Source organism: Symphalangus syndactylus, chromosome 1 (genome assembly GCF_028878055.3).
Source record: "Symphalangus syndactylus isolate Jambi chromosome 1, NHGRI_mSymSyn1-v2.1_pri, whole genome shotgun sequence".
In the NCBI taxonomy this organism is placed as follows: Eukaryota; Metazoa; Chordata; class Mammalia; order Primates; family Hylobatidae; genus Symphalangus; species Symphalangus syndactylus.
The window spans coordinates 41,352,939-41,368,177 of record NC_072423.2 but is presented as its reverse complement, the minus strand read 5'-3'; the positions used below and the strand labels follow the sequence as shown (position 1 = coordinate 41,368,177).

Sequence of the window (15,239 nt, the reverse complement as noted above, 5' to 3'; positions counted from 1 at the left end):
TTTATTAAATAGGGAATCCTTTCCCCATTTCTTGTTTTTGTCAGGTTTGTCAAAGATCAGATAGTTGTAGATATGCGACGTTATTTCTGAGGGCTCTGTTCTGTTCCATTGATCTATGTCTCTGTTGTGGTACCAGTACCATGCTGTTTTGGTTACTGTAGCCTTGTAGTATAGTTTGAAGGCAGGTAGCATGATGCCTCCAGCTTTGTTCTTTTGGCTTAGGATTGACTTGGCGATGCAGGCTCTTTTTTGGTTCCATATGAACTTTAAAGCAGTTTTTTCCAATTCTGTGAAGAAAGTCATTGGTAGCTTGATGGGGATGGCATTGAATCTATAAATTACCTTGGGCAGTATGGCCATTTTCACGATATTGATTCTTCCAACCCATGAGCATGGAATGTTCTTCCATTTGTTTGTATCCTCTTTTATTTCATTGAGCAGTGGTTTGTAGTTCTCCTTGAACAGGTCCTTCACATCCCTTGTAAGTTGGATTCCTAGGTATTTTATTCTCTTTGAGGCAATTGTGAATGGGAGTTCACTCATGATTTGGCTCTCTGTTTGTCTGTGATTGGTGTACAAGAATGCTTGTGATTTTTGTACATTGATTTTGTATCCTGAGAATTTGCTGAAGTTACTAACCAGCTTAAGGAGATTTTGGGCTGAGACAATGGGGTTTTCTAGATATACAATCATGTCATCTGCAAACAGGGACAATTTGACTTCCTCTTTTCCTAATTGAATGCCCTTTATTTCCTTCTCCTGCCTGATTGCCCTGGGCAGAACTTCCAGCACTATGTTGAATAGGAGTGGTGAGAGAGGGCATCCCTGTCTTGTGCCAGTTTTCAAAGGGAATGCTTCCCGTTTTTGCCCATTCAGTATGATATTGGCTGTGGGCTTGTCATAGATAGCTCTTATTATTTTGAGATACGTCCCATCAATACCTAATTTATTGAGAGTTTTTAGCATGAAGGGTTGTTGAATTTTGTCAAAGGCCTTCTGCATCTATTGAGATAATCATGTGGTTTTTGTCTTTGGTTCTGTTTATATGCTGGATTACATTTATTGATTTGCGTATATTGAACCAGCCTTGCATCCCAGGGATGAAGCCCACTTGATCATGGTGTATAAGCTTTTTGATGTGCTGCTGGATTTGGTTTGCCAGTATTTTATTGAGGATTTTTGCATCAATGTTCATCAAAGATATTGGTCTGAAATTCTCTTTTTTGGTTATGTCTCTGCCGGGCTTTGGTATCAGGACAATGCTGGGCTCATAAAATGTGTTAGGGAGGATTCCCTCTTTTTCTATCGATTGGAATAGTTTCAGAAGGAATGGTACCAGTTCCTCCTTGTACCTCTGGTAGAATTCGGCTGTGAATCCATCAGGTCCTGGACTCTTTTTGGTTGGTAAGCTATTGATTATTGCCACAATTTCAGAGCCTGTTATTGATCTATTCAGAGATTCAAATTCTTCCTGGTTTAGTCTTGGGAGGGTGTATTTGTCGAGGAATTTATCCATTTCTTCTAGATTTTCTAGTTTATTTGCATAGACGTGTTTGTAGTATTCTCTGATGGTAGATTGTATTTCTGTGGGATCGGTGGTGATATCCCCTTTATCATTTTTTATTGCGTCTATTTGATTCTTCTCTATTTTCCTCTTTATTAGTCTTGCTAGCGGTCTATCAATTTTGTTGATCTTTTCAAAAAACCAGCTCCTGGATTCATTAATTTTTTGAAGGGTTTTTTGTGTCTCTATTTCCCTCAGTTCTGCTCTGATTTTAGTTATTTCTAGCCTTCTGCTAGCTTTTGAATGTGTTTGCTCTTGCTTTTCTGGTTCTTTTAATTGTGATGTTAGGGTGTCAATTTTGGATCTTTCCTGCTTTCTCTTGTGGGCATTTAGTGCTATAAATTTCCCTCTACACACTGCCTTGAATGTGTCCCAGAGATTCTGGTATGTTGTGTCTTTGTTCTCGTTGGTTTCAAAGAACATCTTTATTTCTGCCTTCATTTCATTATGTACCCAGTAGTCATTCAGGAGCACGTTGTTCAGTTTCCATGTAGTTGAGCGGTTTTGACTGAGTTTCTTAATCCTGAGTTCTAGTCTGATTGCAGTGGTCTGAGAGACAGTTTGTTATAATTTCTGTTCTTTTACATTTGCTGAGGAGAGCTTTATTTCCAACTATGTGGTCAATTTTGGAATAGGTGTGGTGTGGTGCTGAAAAAAATGTATATTCTGTTGATTTGAGGTGGAGAGTTCTGTAGATGTCTATTAGGTCCACTTTGTGCAGAGCTGAGTTCAATTCCTGGATATCCTTGTTAACTTTCTGTCTCGTTGATCTGTCTAATGTCTACAGTGGGGTGTTAAAATCTCCCATTATTATTGTGTGGGAGTTTAAGTCCCTTTGTAGGTCACTCAGGACTTGCTTTATGAATCTGGGTGCTCCTGTGTTGGGTGCATATATATTTAGGATAGTTAGGTCTTCTTGTTGAATTGATCCCTTTACCATTATGTAATGGCCTTCTTTGTCTCTTTTGATCTTTGTTGGTTTAAAGTCTATTTTATCAGAGACTAGGATTGCAACCCCTGCCTTTTTTTGTTTTCCATTTGCTTGATAGATCTTTCTCCATCCCTTTATTTTGAGTCTATGTGTGTCTCTGCACGTGAGATGGGTTTCCTGAATACAGCACACTGATGGGTCCTGACTCCTTATCCAGTTTGCCAGTCTGTGTCTTTTAATTGGAGCATTTAGCCCATTTACATTTAACGTTAATATTGTTATGTGTGAATCTGATCCTGTCATTATGATGTTAGTTGGTTATTTTGCTCGTTAGTTGATGCAGTTTCTTCCTAGCCTCTATGGTCTTTACAATTTGACATGTTTTTGCAGGGGCTGGTACCAGTTGTTCCTTTCCACGTTTAGTGCTTCCTTCAGGAGCTCTTTTAGGGCAGGCCTGGTGGTGACAAAATCACTCAGCGTTTGCTTGTCTGTAAAGTATTTTATTTCTCCTTCACTTATGAAGCTTAGTTTGGCTGGATATGAGATTCTGGGTTGAAAATTCTTTTCTTTAAGAATGTTGAATATCGGTCCCCACTCTCTTCTGGCTTGTAGAGTTTCTGCTGAGAGATCAGCTGTTAGTCTGATGGGCTTCCCTTTGTGGGTAACCCGACCTTTCTCTCTGGCTGCCCTAAACATTTTTTCCTTCATTTCAACTTTGTTGAATCTGACAAATATGTGTCTTGGAGTTGCTCTTCTCGAGGAGTATCTTTGTGGTGTTCTCTGTATTTCCTGAATCTGAATGTTGGCCTGTCTTGCTAGATTGGGGAAGTTCTCCTGGATAATATCTTGCAGAGTGTTTTCCAACTTGGTTCCATTCTCCCCGTCATTTTCAGGTACACCAATCAGACGTAGGTTTGGTCTTTTCACATAGTCCCAAATTTCTTGGAGGCTTTGTTCATTCCTTTTTATTCTTTTTTCTCTAAACTTCCCTTCTCGCTTCATTTCATTCATTTCATCTTCCATCACTGATACCCTTTCTTCCAGTTGATCGCGTCTGCTACTGAGGCTTCTGCAATCTTCGCATAGTTCTCGATACTTGTCTTTCAGCTCCATCAGCTCCTTTAAGCCCTTCTCTCCATTGTTATTCTTGTTATCCATTCGTCTAATTTTTTTTCAAAGTTTTTAACTTCTTTGCTATTGTTTTGAATTTCCTCCCGTAGCTCAGAGTAGTTTGATCGTCTGAAGCCTTCTTCTCTCAACTCGTCAAAATCATTCTCCGTCCAGCTTTGTTCCGTTGCTGGTGAGGAACTGCGTTCCTTTGGAGGAGGAGAGGTGCTCTGCTTTTTAGAGTTTCCAGTTTTTCTGCTCTGTTTTTTCCCCATCTTTGTGGTTTTATCTACTTTTGGTCTTTGATGATGGTGATGTACAGATGGGTTTTTGATGTGGATGTCCTTTCTGTTTGTTAGTTTTCTTTCTACCAGACAAGACCCTCAGCTGCAGGTCTGTTGGAGTTTGCTAGAGGTCCACTCCAGACCCTGTCTTGCTGGGTGTCAGCAGTGGTGGCTGCAGAACAGCGGATTTTCATGAGACCACAAATTCAGCTGTCTGATAGTTCCTCTGGAAGTTTTGTCTCAGAGGAGTACCTGGCCAAGTGAGGTGTCGGTCTGTCCCTACTGGGGGGTGCCTCCCAGTTAGGCTGCTCAGGGGTTAGGGACCCACTTTAGGAGGCAGTCTGTCCATTCTCAGATCTCCAGCTGTGTGCTGGGAGAACCACTACTCTCTTCAAAGCTGTCAGCCAGACAGGGACATTTAAGTCTGCAGAGGTTCCTGCTGAATTTTTGTCTGTGCCCTGCCCCCAGAGGTGGAGCCTACAGAGGCAGGCAGGCCTCCTTGAGCTGTGGTGGGCTCCACCCAGTTCGAGCTTCCTGGCTGCTTTGTTTACCTAATCAAGCCTGGGCAATGGCGGGTGCCCTTCCCCCAGCTTCGCTGCCGCCTTGCAGCTTGATCTCAGACTGCTGTGCTAGCAATCAGCGAGATTCTGTGGGCATAGGACCCTCCGAGCCAGGTGCAGGACACAATCTCCTGGTGGCCGTTTTCCAGGCCTGTTGGAAAAGCGCAGTATTAGGGTGGGACTGACCCGATTTTCCAGGTGCCATCTGTTACCCCTTTCTTTGACTAGGAAAGGGAACTCCCTGACCCCTTGAGCTTCCCGAGTGAGGCAATGCCTCGCCCTGCTTTGGCTCGCACACAGTGCGCTGCACCGGCTGTCCTGCACCCACTGTTTGGCACTCCCTAGTGAGATGAAGCTGGTACCTTTAACGGCGATGCAGAAATCACCTGTCTTCTGTGTGGCTCAGGGTGGGAGCTGTAGACCGGAGCTGTTCCTATTCGGCCATCTTGGCTCCCTGTAATCTATTTTCACCTGAGATTGGGAAAGTAGAAAGATGAGGAGATGCTAGAATTTTGAAAGCACACAGAAACCTCAGAAATTATCTGTATCTGTGTTTCCTGGACTTTTTGCATTTTGCCACCAGCAATTTTTAAGAGGAGTGTCCCTCAGGGTTCCCAGTGTTTGCTTTGTCAAATATAGATAGATATCAATGAATGTAAAGAACATATTAACAAAAAGTTAGATGGATATAATCCAGACCATAAACAGATATTTAAATGGAGTCATTTGTCCTAACAAGCATGCAAACAAATGCAAACAAGACAAAAACAAAACTCTCTTCACTTAAACATCTTGCCTTATTCTGACAAGAACTTCAGTGTGGATCAGGAGCTGTCTGCTGACTCACATTTGAAACCCTCACTGTTCTAGATCAATGATGTTCAAACTTGAGAAAGCTTAGACTCTCTACAAACTCAGTTTGAGAAACATTAAAATCAAAGTTATATGTTTCACTTCTAATTTTACTTTGGTGCAACATACTCATAGCAATATTGACTTTTTTTTTTTTTTTCAAATGAGAGAGCCTAATGGAGATAGGAATTAAAAAGCATGATTAGGCTGGGATAGAGCAACAGTCACAAAAGATGCCTCTTTCCTCCCATCATGTTTTTAAATATAAGATTTGAACATTTCTACAGATAAGTTAACATAAGGACAGCCATTCAAAAAGATGGATGTTGGGGTGCTCAGGAAACAAAGCCATGACTGATGAAATAAAAAAGCCTGCATCCATCCACCCTACAGTCTTTTCCTGCTCCAATTCTTAATCCCTTCTGCATCAGAATCACCCAGAGGATATGTTAAAACCAGATTGTTTGGCCAAAGTATATCCAGAGTTTCTGATTCCACAGGTCAGGGGAGGGCCCAATATTTCACATTGCAATGATTTCCCAGGTGATGCTGTTGCTGCTGGCTGGAGGGTAACACTTTGAGAACCCTTGCTCCAACAGTCTGAGAAGCGGAGGATCCTGACCACCCAGTACTGAGAGGCAGGAAAGAGCAAATGGGAAGATAGAAAACATAGTGGAGGAAGGACAGAATGCAGACCAAGAAGCAGCTCCAAGAGAGTGCAGAGAGATCCAGGGATTTGGGGATATGAGCAGATTACTTCTACACAATGCTTCTTAAAATAGTTGCTCTCTGCATTATGCTGGATGCTTTGAAAAACAGACATTCATTACAACTTTAAAAGTCAAATGACTGCAAAAAAAAAAATCTTAATTTGAAAGCACAGAGCCCAGGCACTTTAAAATTTGGTGAGCATGCATGATTTTCCATCAGCAGCTGTTAGGAGGATAATCAAGGATTAAATTTTCATTTAATCATTTTTATATATGAATATACTTCCCTCTCCTTCACCCCAACCCAAGCCATTTGAAAGATGGAACTGAACCTCTGGCTCCAAGTCTTATCTTCAGAGAACAAATAGATTTTCTTCAATTTTGTAAACTCATTAAAGTGATTTAAGAAATATTTGATTTAATTCCTATTTTCTAAATTAAATTTTTATAGAAAATAATAGTTTGTTTTGTTTTTACTATAGAGTTCTCATGTGCCTGAGTGGGTGAGGAGATTCTATTCTATATCTAGAAAGAAATCTGGGCAAATTGTATCTTATTTGAATCCAAGGCTTGCTGGAAATTGGTGAAAGTGGACATGAGGGGGACATGAGGAAGTTTCATAGCAGAACCAAAGGACTGAACGCTAGAAGGGGCCCTAGGGGTCATCCAGGCACATAGCTTTATTTTATAGGTGGGGAGTCCCAGGTCCTGGGACGATCCCTGTGCTGAACATCACACAGCCAGGCAGTGTCCATCCTGGGACTGTCAACCAGCTCGTCTCATTCAGTCTGGACACTCTTGCCAGCTGCCTCCTCAAAGAACCAATATAGCTCTAGCTCTACTAACTGGGTAAATTGTCTGTTAACTGGGTAAATTGTCATGTCTTGTATTTGGTTTTGACTCCAAGTCCTAGCACCCTGGGGAGAGACACAGGAACCTAGAGGAGCTTGAAAGCAGCCTGAAGACAAGCCCTGGGCACATGTCAGCCACTGGGCATCTCCAGCCCAGAGCAAGTGAGCTAACATATTAGAGGCCACACACATATTTCCATCACATGAGCTGAGATGCTGAAAATTTGGAAAGGGGTCCTCAGGGGAAGAGGAGAGAAGTGCAAATATAAACCATCCAACTGCACAATTTGGTGAAGATTTTGCTTCCATAGACTGTGAAACAACCTCAATTTTCATGCTTTGAAGGCCTGCAGGCAGCTGACTGGATTTTGCTTTTTCTCTGGGAAGAATCCACACTCCCTTGTCTCTATGTTTGAGGAGAGAAATCCTGTATTTGAATCTTCTTTATTTCAGCAATCTTGGTGAAAATAAGAGGTCACCGAGGACTGGGGTGTGGGGGACCCTAAGCCATCTTCAGGGGCCTGACCTGGGTTTCCGTTTGCAGCAGCCTGGAGGGGGCCACATTCTTCCTGCACCCCACAGCTGCCCCAAGAAGGCCAGTGATGCTGGCAGGCTCAAGCTGGACTTTGCCAAACCAGAGGGAAGGACTTCCCACCCCTTCCCTGGGGCAGGCCTGGGCAGCCGCCCACATTTACTCCGATTGATTCCAGCTGCACAGTGCCTGGCTGGCCTGGCCTTCTGCATTAGTAATGCTGTGTGAAGGGAAAGGAATACCAGCACACTCACTCCCCTACCCATCCCCTTTACCTCCACATGGCCATCTTGCCAATTCTCTCACCATACTCACTTCCATTTCTTACTTCTTTCCTTCTCTCTCTTCTTTTCCCATTCCCTCTCTCCACTTTTCATCTTCTCATTCCCCCCAAACACACTGTGCTACCCTTTCTCTTTCTCTGCATCTTTTTTGGCTCTGCCTTTATATCCACCCAGACTTTCTCCCTCTCCCAGGGGCTTGCTGTAGCACCCTGCTGTTTTCTTTTCCTACTGCTGGCTCACGTCACCTCTAGCATCACACCAGAGTTAAGCCATCCTCATTGCTCCTTTTACATAGAGAGAGAGAGAGAGATCTTGATTTTGCACAGCTGCAAGCAGGATTGAGCAAGATGGCTCTTTACAGCATGGTCTTTTGTGGCCGAAAAGGGAGAGCGCATTTGTGTGTGTTTAGCAGCTTTGTCCGGGGCTCCATTGTCCAGCACTCAAGAGCAGATCCCTAATTTGCCGGAGAATCACAGACAAATAGTCAATTTGCTTTAAAAGACCCTCGATTGAAACCTTTGGAGAACTCTATCTCTGGCCGTCGTTTCAGAAAGCGATTGCCTGTCATCTCAAGATGTTAGAGTCAACAGCAGGTCTGCTCAGGACCACATGTTTATTTTCCACAGTGGCATGTGCTAGGTCATGTGGTGTCCATTTAATTTCCACGACTGACATTCCACAGGTCTGAGATTTCATTCCTCTGGGATTATTTCAAATACTTGTGGTTTTAACTAGCAGGGGGAAATATATATATATATATTTAAAAAGGAAATGCATAAGCCACCAGCCCTTGCACCTCTTTCAATAGTGTCCTTGGCAGTTTTGTGGGCAGCTCCTCCGCCCTTTACCTCTCAGAAACCTCCAGGCAGAGGGATCCCAGAGAGCATAGAAAGGCCCAGATGTATGCTTTCTAGAGATCTTAAAAGACTAAGCCTTTTGAATTGACTTCAACCTTTTATAATTGGGGCAGTCATTGTACTTTTGATTCCTGACACCTGCCTTTGTCTCGCCCACTGACAAGCTGGGTTATGGGACTCAGCGTTCTGGAGGTGCCGGAACAAATGTCCACCCCTATCCCCAGGGTACTTGATTTTTCCTGGTGAAGAGACTGGTGGTACCTTTTATCTAACATTTCCTAGTTAGATCTCAGACGGTAGAGGAGAGAGGAGAAAACTCTTACTGAAGTATTTGGATTGTTGATGTCTCACTGGGAGTGAAAGGAACAGAAATAGATAAACTATGGCTGCCACAGAAGAATGAGGTGTCAGCGACAGGGCCAGCCCAAAGCTAAATTGTGGGGAAAAAAATAAGATGACATCATCTTCATTTCAATCACCCCCTTCCATCTCTTTGAATTCCACTGAAACCTGGCACTTCTTTATGATAGTCCAACTGCCTGGAGAACTCCTTATAGGTGTGTTGTGCAGGGCCAAAAATGGCTTTCTGTGTCCTGCCTCTCCTCCTCTGTGATTCTTACAAATCCAATGCCTCATTCCCTCTTAGCTAATCCTGTGCTAAGGAACAGTTAAACTCAATTTAGTGGAAGGCATCTTAATGGATCATACTTTTGTGTTGCTTCTCTGATGTGATAATTTCATTTTAACAAAGGGTTAGTTACCAATAATAGAACTAACATTAAGACAGATTCTGGAAGGTTCAAATCCAACAGGAAACTTGCTATCACCAATTGATAACCAAAATCAGAACCTAATGGTTTACAGTTTTTACTTCTTAAAACTATTTTTCTTGACTGTGTTGGGAAAGAAAGGGAAAAGGGGCAAATCTCAGGTATAACCTAAATTAGGATTTTGGAGTGTCAGCTCTGGAAAGACCTTGAAAGGTCAATCAAACATCATAAGTACCCTGTGAGGTCCCTTAGCCTCGGGCTCATGGTCAAGCCCATGAAATGGCCGTATATTACCCCTTTACATGGACCAGTGTTGCTCTTGTCTGCAGATTGCATGCTGTAATGTGGAAAAATTGTATTTGTTTACATTTCTATAGACAATGCCAGACATTAAATTTTGTCAGATCCTCCTACCCTTACCTTCTTTCCTGATGCCTCCACCATGTTCTTCTGAAGGACCCATGTGAAAGAGTGACAGTGTTTTCAAGATGGGCTTGTGTAGAAGCTGGTTGTGGTGACACATCTTCAAAGAGATGGAAGTGAACATTAAACTGATCACTGCATTTGGATCCATTGACTCTATAAAGTGGCAATTTGACTTTGGAAATTAATTGTTCCAAGGATGATGGACACTGAGGAGTTTTAGAGAAATCCACACGTAATAGACTAAGTTGTCTAGGAAGTTATTCCTAACTTTTATATTTACCAGTGCGTGAGACACATGTAATCCTAATGCATACCTTATGGCCCTTCTGCCATTATTGAAATTTTGTATGCTAATTCTTAAGTTCTTCCTCTCTTCTTTTAATAAAGTTGTAGTTCAGCTATTGGCCAGAGAGAAAAAAAAGTCAATATTTCAATCAATTTTAATCAAATAATGAGCTAATAATTAAAATATGCAAGTCATGAGTTTTTAAAACTTACAATATGGTTAATATTATTTCCAATTGATTTCTTTATGTAGCTCTTGGCAAGCTTAAAATATCAGTATATTGGAGATTTCCTCCATTTCTTCAACCTCATAGAGGAGGTTCCCCAAAGTGTGCCCTGCACAGAAGGTATAAGATCACTGGTATTAAGTAGGACCCAAGGGCCCCATAGTCAAGTATGTTTATACTACCTAGGTTGGCTAAAGTTAAATCTCTTTCTTTAAGGATTTCTCCCAAGTTTCAATACTTATGTGCATTGTTTCTCATGTGAAAGGTGGCAATTATCACATGTTTGAGCCACAGAACACCCTCTGGGAGGAATATCAGGCACAACTAGTATGCACAAGGACTATTGCTCCCAAATGAAGCACTTTGGAAAACACTTGTAATAATAACAGCAACAGTAGTCACAACTGTCATGAGCATTTACTGAGCACTTAGTATATGCCAAGCACTGTTCTTCATACTTGGCATATCCTAGACACCCGTTTCATCCTCACCACCATCCTATGAGAGAGCTACAGTTATAACCCCCAAGACATAAAGGGCATAAATCACTTTTCCAAGGTCACCTGTTGTTACTTTTGGAGATGTGATTTGAACGAGGCTGACTGACACTAAGGCCCGGACTCTGCACGCTCACATTGGGCTCCCATCCCTCCTTTCTGTGATGGGAGGTTGACAATGGTAGGACATAGTGCCCAGGAGCCTACCATAAGCCAGGAGCACAGATGCCCAGAAGTGCCTGCACCTCACAGACCACCCCTGTTGCAATAGTGAAAACATTACCAGTATCAGGAGTAGGAACATTTGGTCAATATTATTATTTCCTATCTGAAATATTTAAACCTCTGAAATCTTAGAACCATTGCAATATGCTACAGCCCAAAATTTAGCACCAGATTTGATCTGCTTTCTTATGGATCCAGCTGTGTAGGTCTGGATAAGCTAGGTACTTTTGTCTTCTCAACTGAACTTTAAGCCTCTTGTAGGCAAGGACCTTTCTTAATACTTCTTCCTGACGTAATAAATGCAAATTATATTGATCAGTTTATTCGGATGACCATTTTAATAACCATCCCTTTATTCTTTGTTATAGTATCTTATTTTCCAGTAACGTCATCCACACGGTCCTTTGCAGTTTGTAAATGCTTTGACCAGTACTGAGATCATTGATCCCCATGACAGGTCAGGGAGGGAGGTGGAAGTTGTCTCTCCCCTTTCCAAAGACGACTAGGGATATGACTTGATCAGGCTCCTGAGGAGAATTTGAAGGTGGAAGAACTGGAACTCAATGTAGTTTCCTCAGATCCAGGCCTTGCACTTCTCTCAGCTGCCTTGATCTCTACATCAGTTCAGAGAAGTGCAGCGTCTCATCCAGGAACTACCATTCTCATTGGAGTGTGTCCCTTCACATGCTGACACTGGCATACTCATACATGGGTTTCCCTGAGCTCTGGAGCTACACTGCCTTCTAACCCCTACAGTTGTTCTTCAAATAGAAGGCAGTGGTTTTGGCCTGTAAGACATCAGGCAGAAAAAAGAAAAGAAAAGAAAAGAAAAGAAAAGAAAAGAAAAGAAAGGGAGGTTTGGAAGACTTCAGTGCTACAGTCTTATCTCCTCTCTCCTGCTCAGAGGGTGGAGAAAGATCCCTATCACTCTGGAATAATTTTTAGGGTTAGGACAGCAATAAAGTTCCTTGGAATCATGAATTATGTCCACTGTAGGGTCATAGAGGCAAAACAGGAAGAAATAATATGTTGGAGAGAAATGACAACCCAGGGCAGGGGAGAGAAACAGCATTTGGATAATTCGCCACAGCACAATTGCTGCTGTCTGGAAAAATGAAAGGAGTTTGCAGTGGGCCCCAAATCTACGGGAATTCATTTCACATAAATGGCACCAAAAGAATGATCATAAAGATAGCTACAGACTCAGGATTCCAAGTTGGCTGCCTTATGTTTGGCCAGAAATAATTTAGAAGTATGTAAGTGAGAGAAATACAAAGAGAAGCAAAGGTGAGGAGTAAAGAGTGATTCATAAATTGAATGAAGATTTTTTCTTCCTATGGAATAATGCATTCAGTAAGGAAACAAGTATGGCTTCAAGGGCACTGAAGGAGCACTGCACTTTAGATATTGAAAATGGAACCAAGAAGAATGTGGCCAAAATGCTTAACGAGAAGGGTGATATTTTATTTCTTTAGTAATTGCCAAGCATTGAAGCCCAAGTTTACTCTGAAGGTATATTCTTAGAAGGAAAGAACATAAAAGAATAATCTGGGGAAGTAGATGGCAGCATTTGTTTTGTCCCTCAGACAAGAGAAAAAATAACGGTAGAGCACAAAGCTTGAGCATTGGGCTCACTATTTCTGAATTTGTCTTCTCAGATATGGTGCTAATGGAATGATTTTTTTGGTAGAGGGGGAATGGGAGGGAGGGATGTCAAAAAGCTAACTACTGCCTTAGCAAACTCTGACAGAGTTCAGGGAAGACCAGTTCTAGCACTAGAGAATTTTCTATTTTTCAAGTTTGTTAAAATATACACAGATGACAAGTTAGCCTGAAGCAAAATCATGAAATAGGAGAACATTGGCTTTAGGACCTTATGAATCAATCCATCATCAGATATTTATTGAGCAGCTCCTCTGTGCAATGCATTGTACTAGGGAAGGCATAAACACAAGGCACATTTGTCCCTGCCCTTGAACAACCTATAGTTTAGTTAGGAAGGCACAGTTGCTATACCCAGAAGAATTAAATAGTATTCTGAGTCACATCATGAAGTAACAAGAAGAAAGATCTTACTGAGCTCTTTAAATGTGAAGAGCAAACACTATGTAGCATTTACCATGTTGCAAGTCAACTTTTAAAAACTTCACACCTGGTAACCCTACTACTGGGTACATACCCAAAGGAAAATAAATGGTTCTGTCAAAAGACATATGCACTCATATGTTCATTGCAGCACTATTCACAATAGAAAAGACATGGAATCAACCTAGGTGCTCATCAAGAGTGGACTGGGTAAAGAAAATATGGTACATATATACCATGGCATACTACTCAGCCATAAAAAATAATGAAATCATGTCCTTTGCAGCAACATGGATGCAGCTGGAGGCCATTATCCTAAGTCAATTAACAATGCAGAAACAGCCAAATGCCACGTGTTTTTACTGGCATTTGTTGTAGAATCAACAATGTACTGATTTACTGGGAGCTAAACATTGAATACACATGGTCATAATGATGGTAACAACAGATACTGGGCACTACTAGAATGGGGAGGAAGGGAGTGGGGAAAGGGCTAAAAAACTATGCATTGAGTATGATGCTCACCACCAGGGTAACAGGACCATCAGTACCCCAAACCACAGCATCATGCAATATACTCACGTGACAAACCTGCACGTGTACCCTCTGAATCCAAAATAAATTTTAAAAATTAATAAAAACAAAATATAAAAGCTTCACAAATTGCCTCCTTTTATATTTAAGACAACCTTATGAGGTCAATTCTACCCTCATTTTATAGATTAGGAAATTATGACACAGCTGGTCAGCAGTGGAATAGGATGGGAACCAGCAACATAAACCTAGAGCCTGGGCCCTCCACCACTGTACATGCTGCTCCTTGTGAAACACTGTGACGTCCAGCAAAAGGGGAGTTAGCCAGGCAATCACACTGCAGGGATTCTGAGGAAGAGGATGCTGCAGTCATCATTCTGGTCGGAACTCTCATTGTGTGCTTAGAGCCTAACCATAGCCCTGCCAGGGAGAGAGGGTAGGCCCCTATTAATTAATGCCCACACCTACAATAGAAAGGATTGACCAATTTTTCAAGGTCATACCACTCCAAACAACAATTTGGTGAAGCCAGAACCCGATAGAAATAAGATCCCCTTCCTGGTAATCAGAGCTTCCTACCCTGGATCGGGGAGCCACTTTGTAGTCCAGGCACAAGGCCCTGTCCTGAGTACCCGCTGTCTTACTGTCATTCCTTCATTCGACAACATTAATTGAGCACACTGCTACAGACTGAACATCAAGGAGAGGATGGAACAAAGGCAAATCCAGCATGAGCCAGAAACAGTGACCGACCCCTGAGACCTTGATCATGGCTTTAAACTTTGTATTTTGAAAGAATTTTGGACTTACAGAAAAGCTGGAAAAGTAGTACAGAAAATTCCCATGCACGCTTCCTCCAGCTTCTACTGTTAACATCTTGCACACACATAACACAAATATCAAAACTGAGAGATTAATGTTGGTACAATATTATTCACAAACTCAAGATTTTATTTGGATTTCATCAGTTTTTCCAGTTTTTGTTTTCTGTTTTAGAATCTAATCCAGTGACCTACGTCACATTGAGACCTCATTGTTCCTAAATTTCCTCCAATCTGTGTCAAGTCCTCAGTGTTTCCTCATCTTTCATGACCTTGATACTTTTGAAAAGTCTTGGTCATTGATTTTGTAGAATGTTCCTTAATGTGAGGGTGTCTGATGTTTTCTCATGATTGGATTGTGGTTATGCATTTTTACTAAGAAATTTACCAAGGAAGTGATGTGTTCTTCTCAGTGTATAAGATCAGGGGTTAGTGATATTGATAGAGCCATTTACTGGCGATATTAACCTTTATCACTTGGTTAAATTGATGTTTGCTGAGTTGCTCCACTGCAAAGTTCCTTTTCTTCTCCCTTTGAAATTTATAGATATCTTAGAGGAGATACTTTGAGATTATACAAATACCCTGTTTCTGTTCAAACTTTCATCTACAAATTTTAGCACATATTGGTGGATCTTGCCTGTACCAATTCTAATGTAGAGTTTTAATGATGATTCCTTATTTCCCTCATTTTTCTACATTTGCTAAGTAAAATTCTTTTGGAAGGAAGAGCTGTTGCTTCTATGTTTTTTAAGTGTTTATGTATATCAGTTTGGACTCATGGATATTTATTGTATTCTGCTGTTACAGATCGGGGCATTGAGAGCCCCTTCAGGT

General features: G+C 41.6%; 1 protein-coding gene across 1 annotated transcript in view; it reads left to right on the top strand.

Moving 5' to 3' along the window:
- Positions 1-15,239, top strand: part of SLC14A2 (solute carrier family 14 member 2) — a 471,086-nt gene that overhangs the window by 39,302 nt on the left and 416,545 nt on the right. The gene's annotated exons all lie outside the window — the stretch shown is intronic.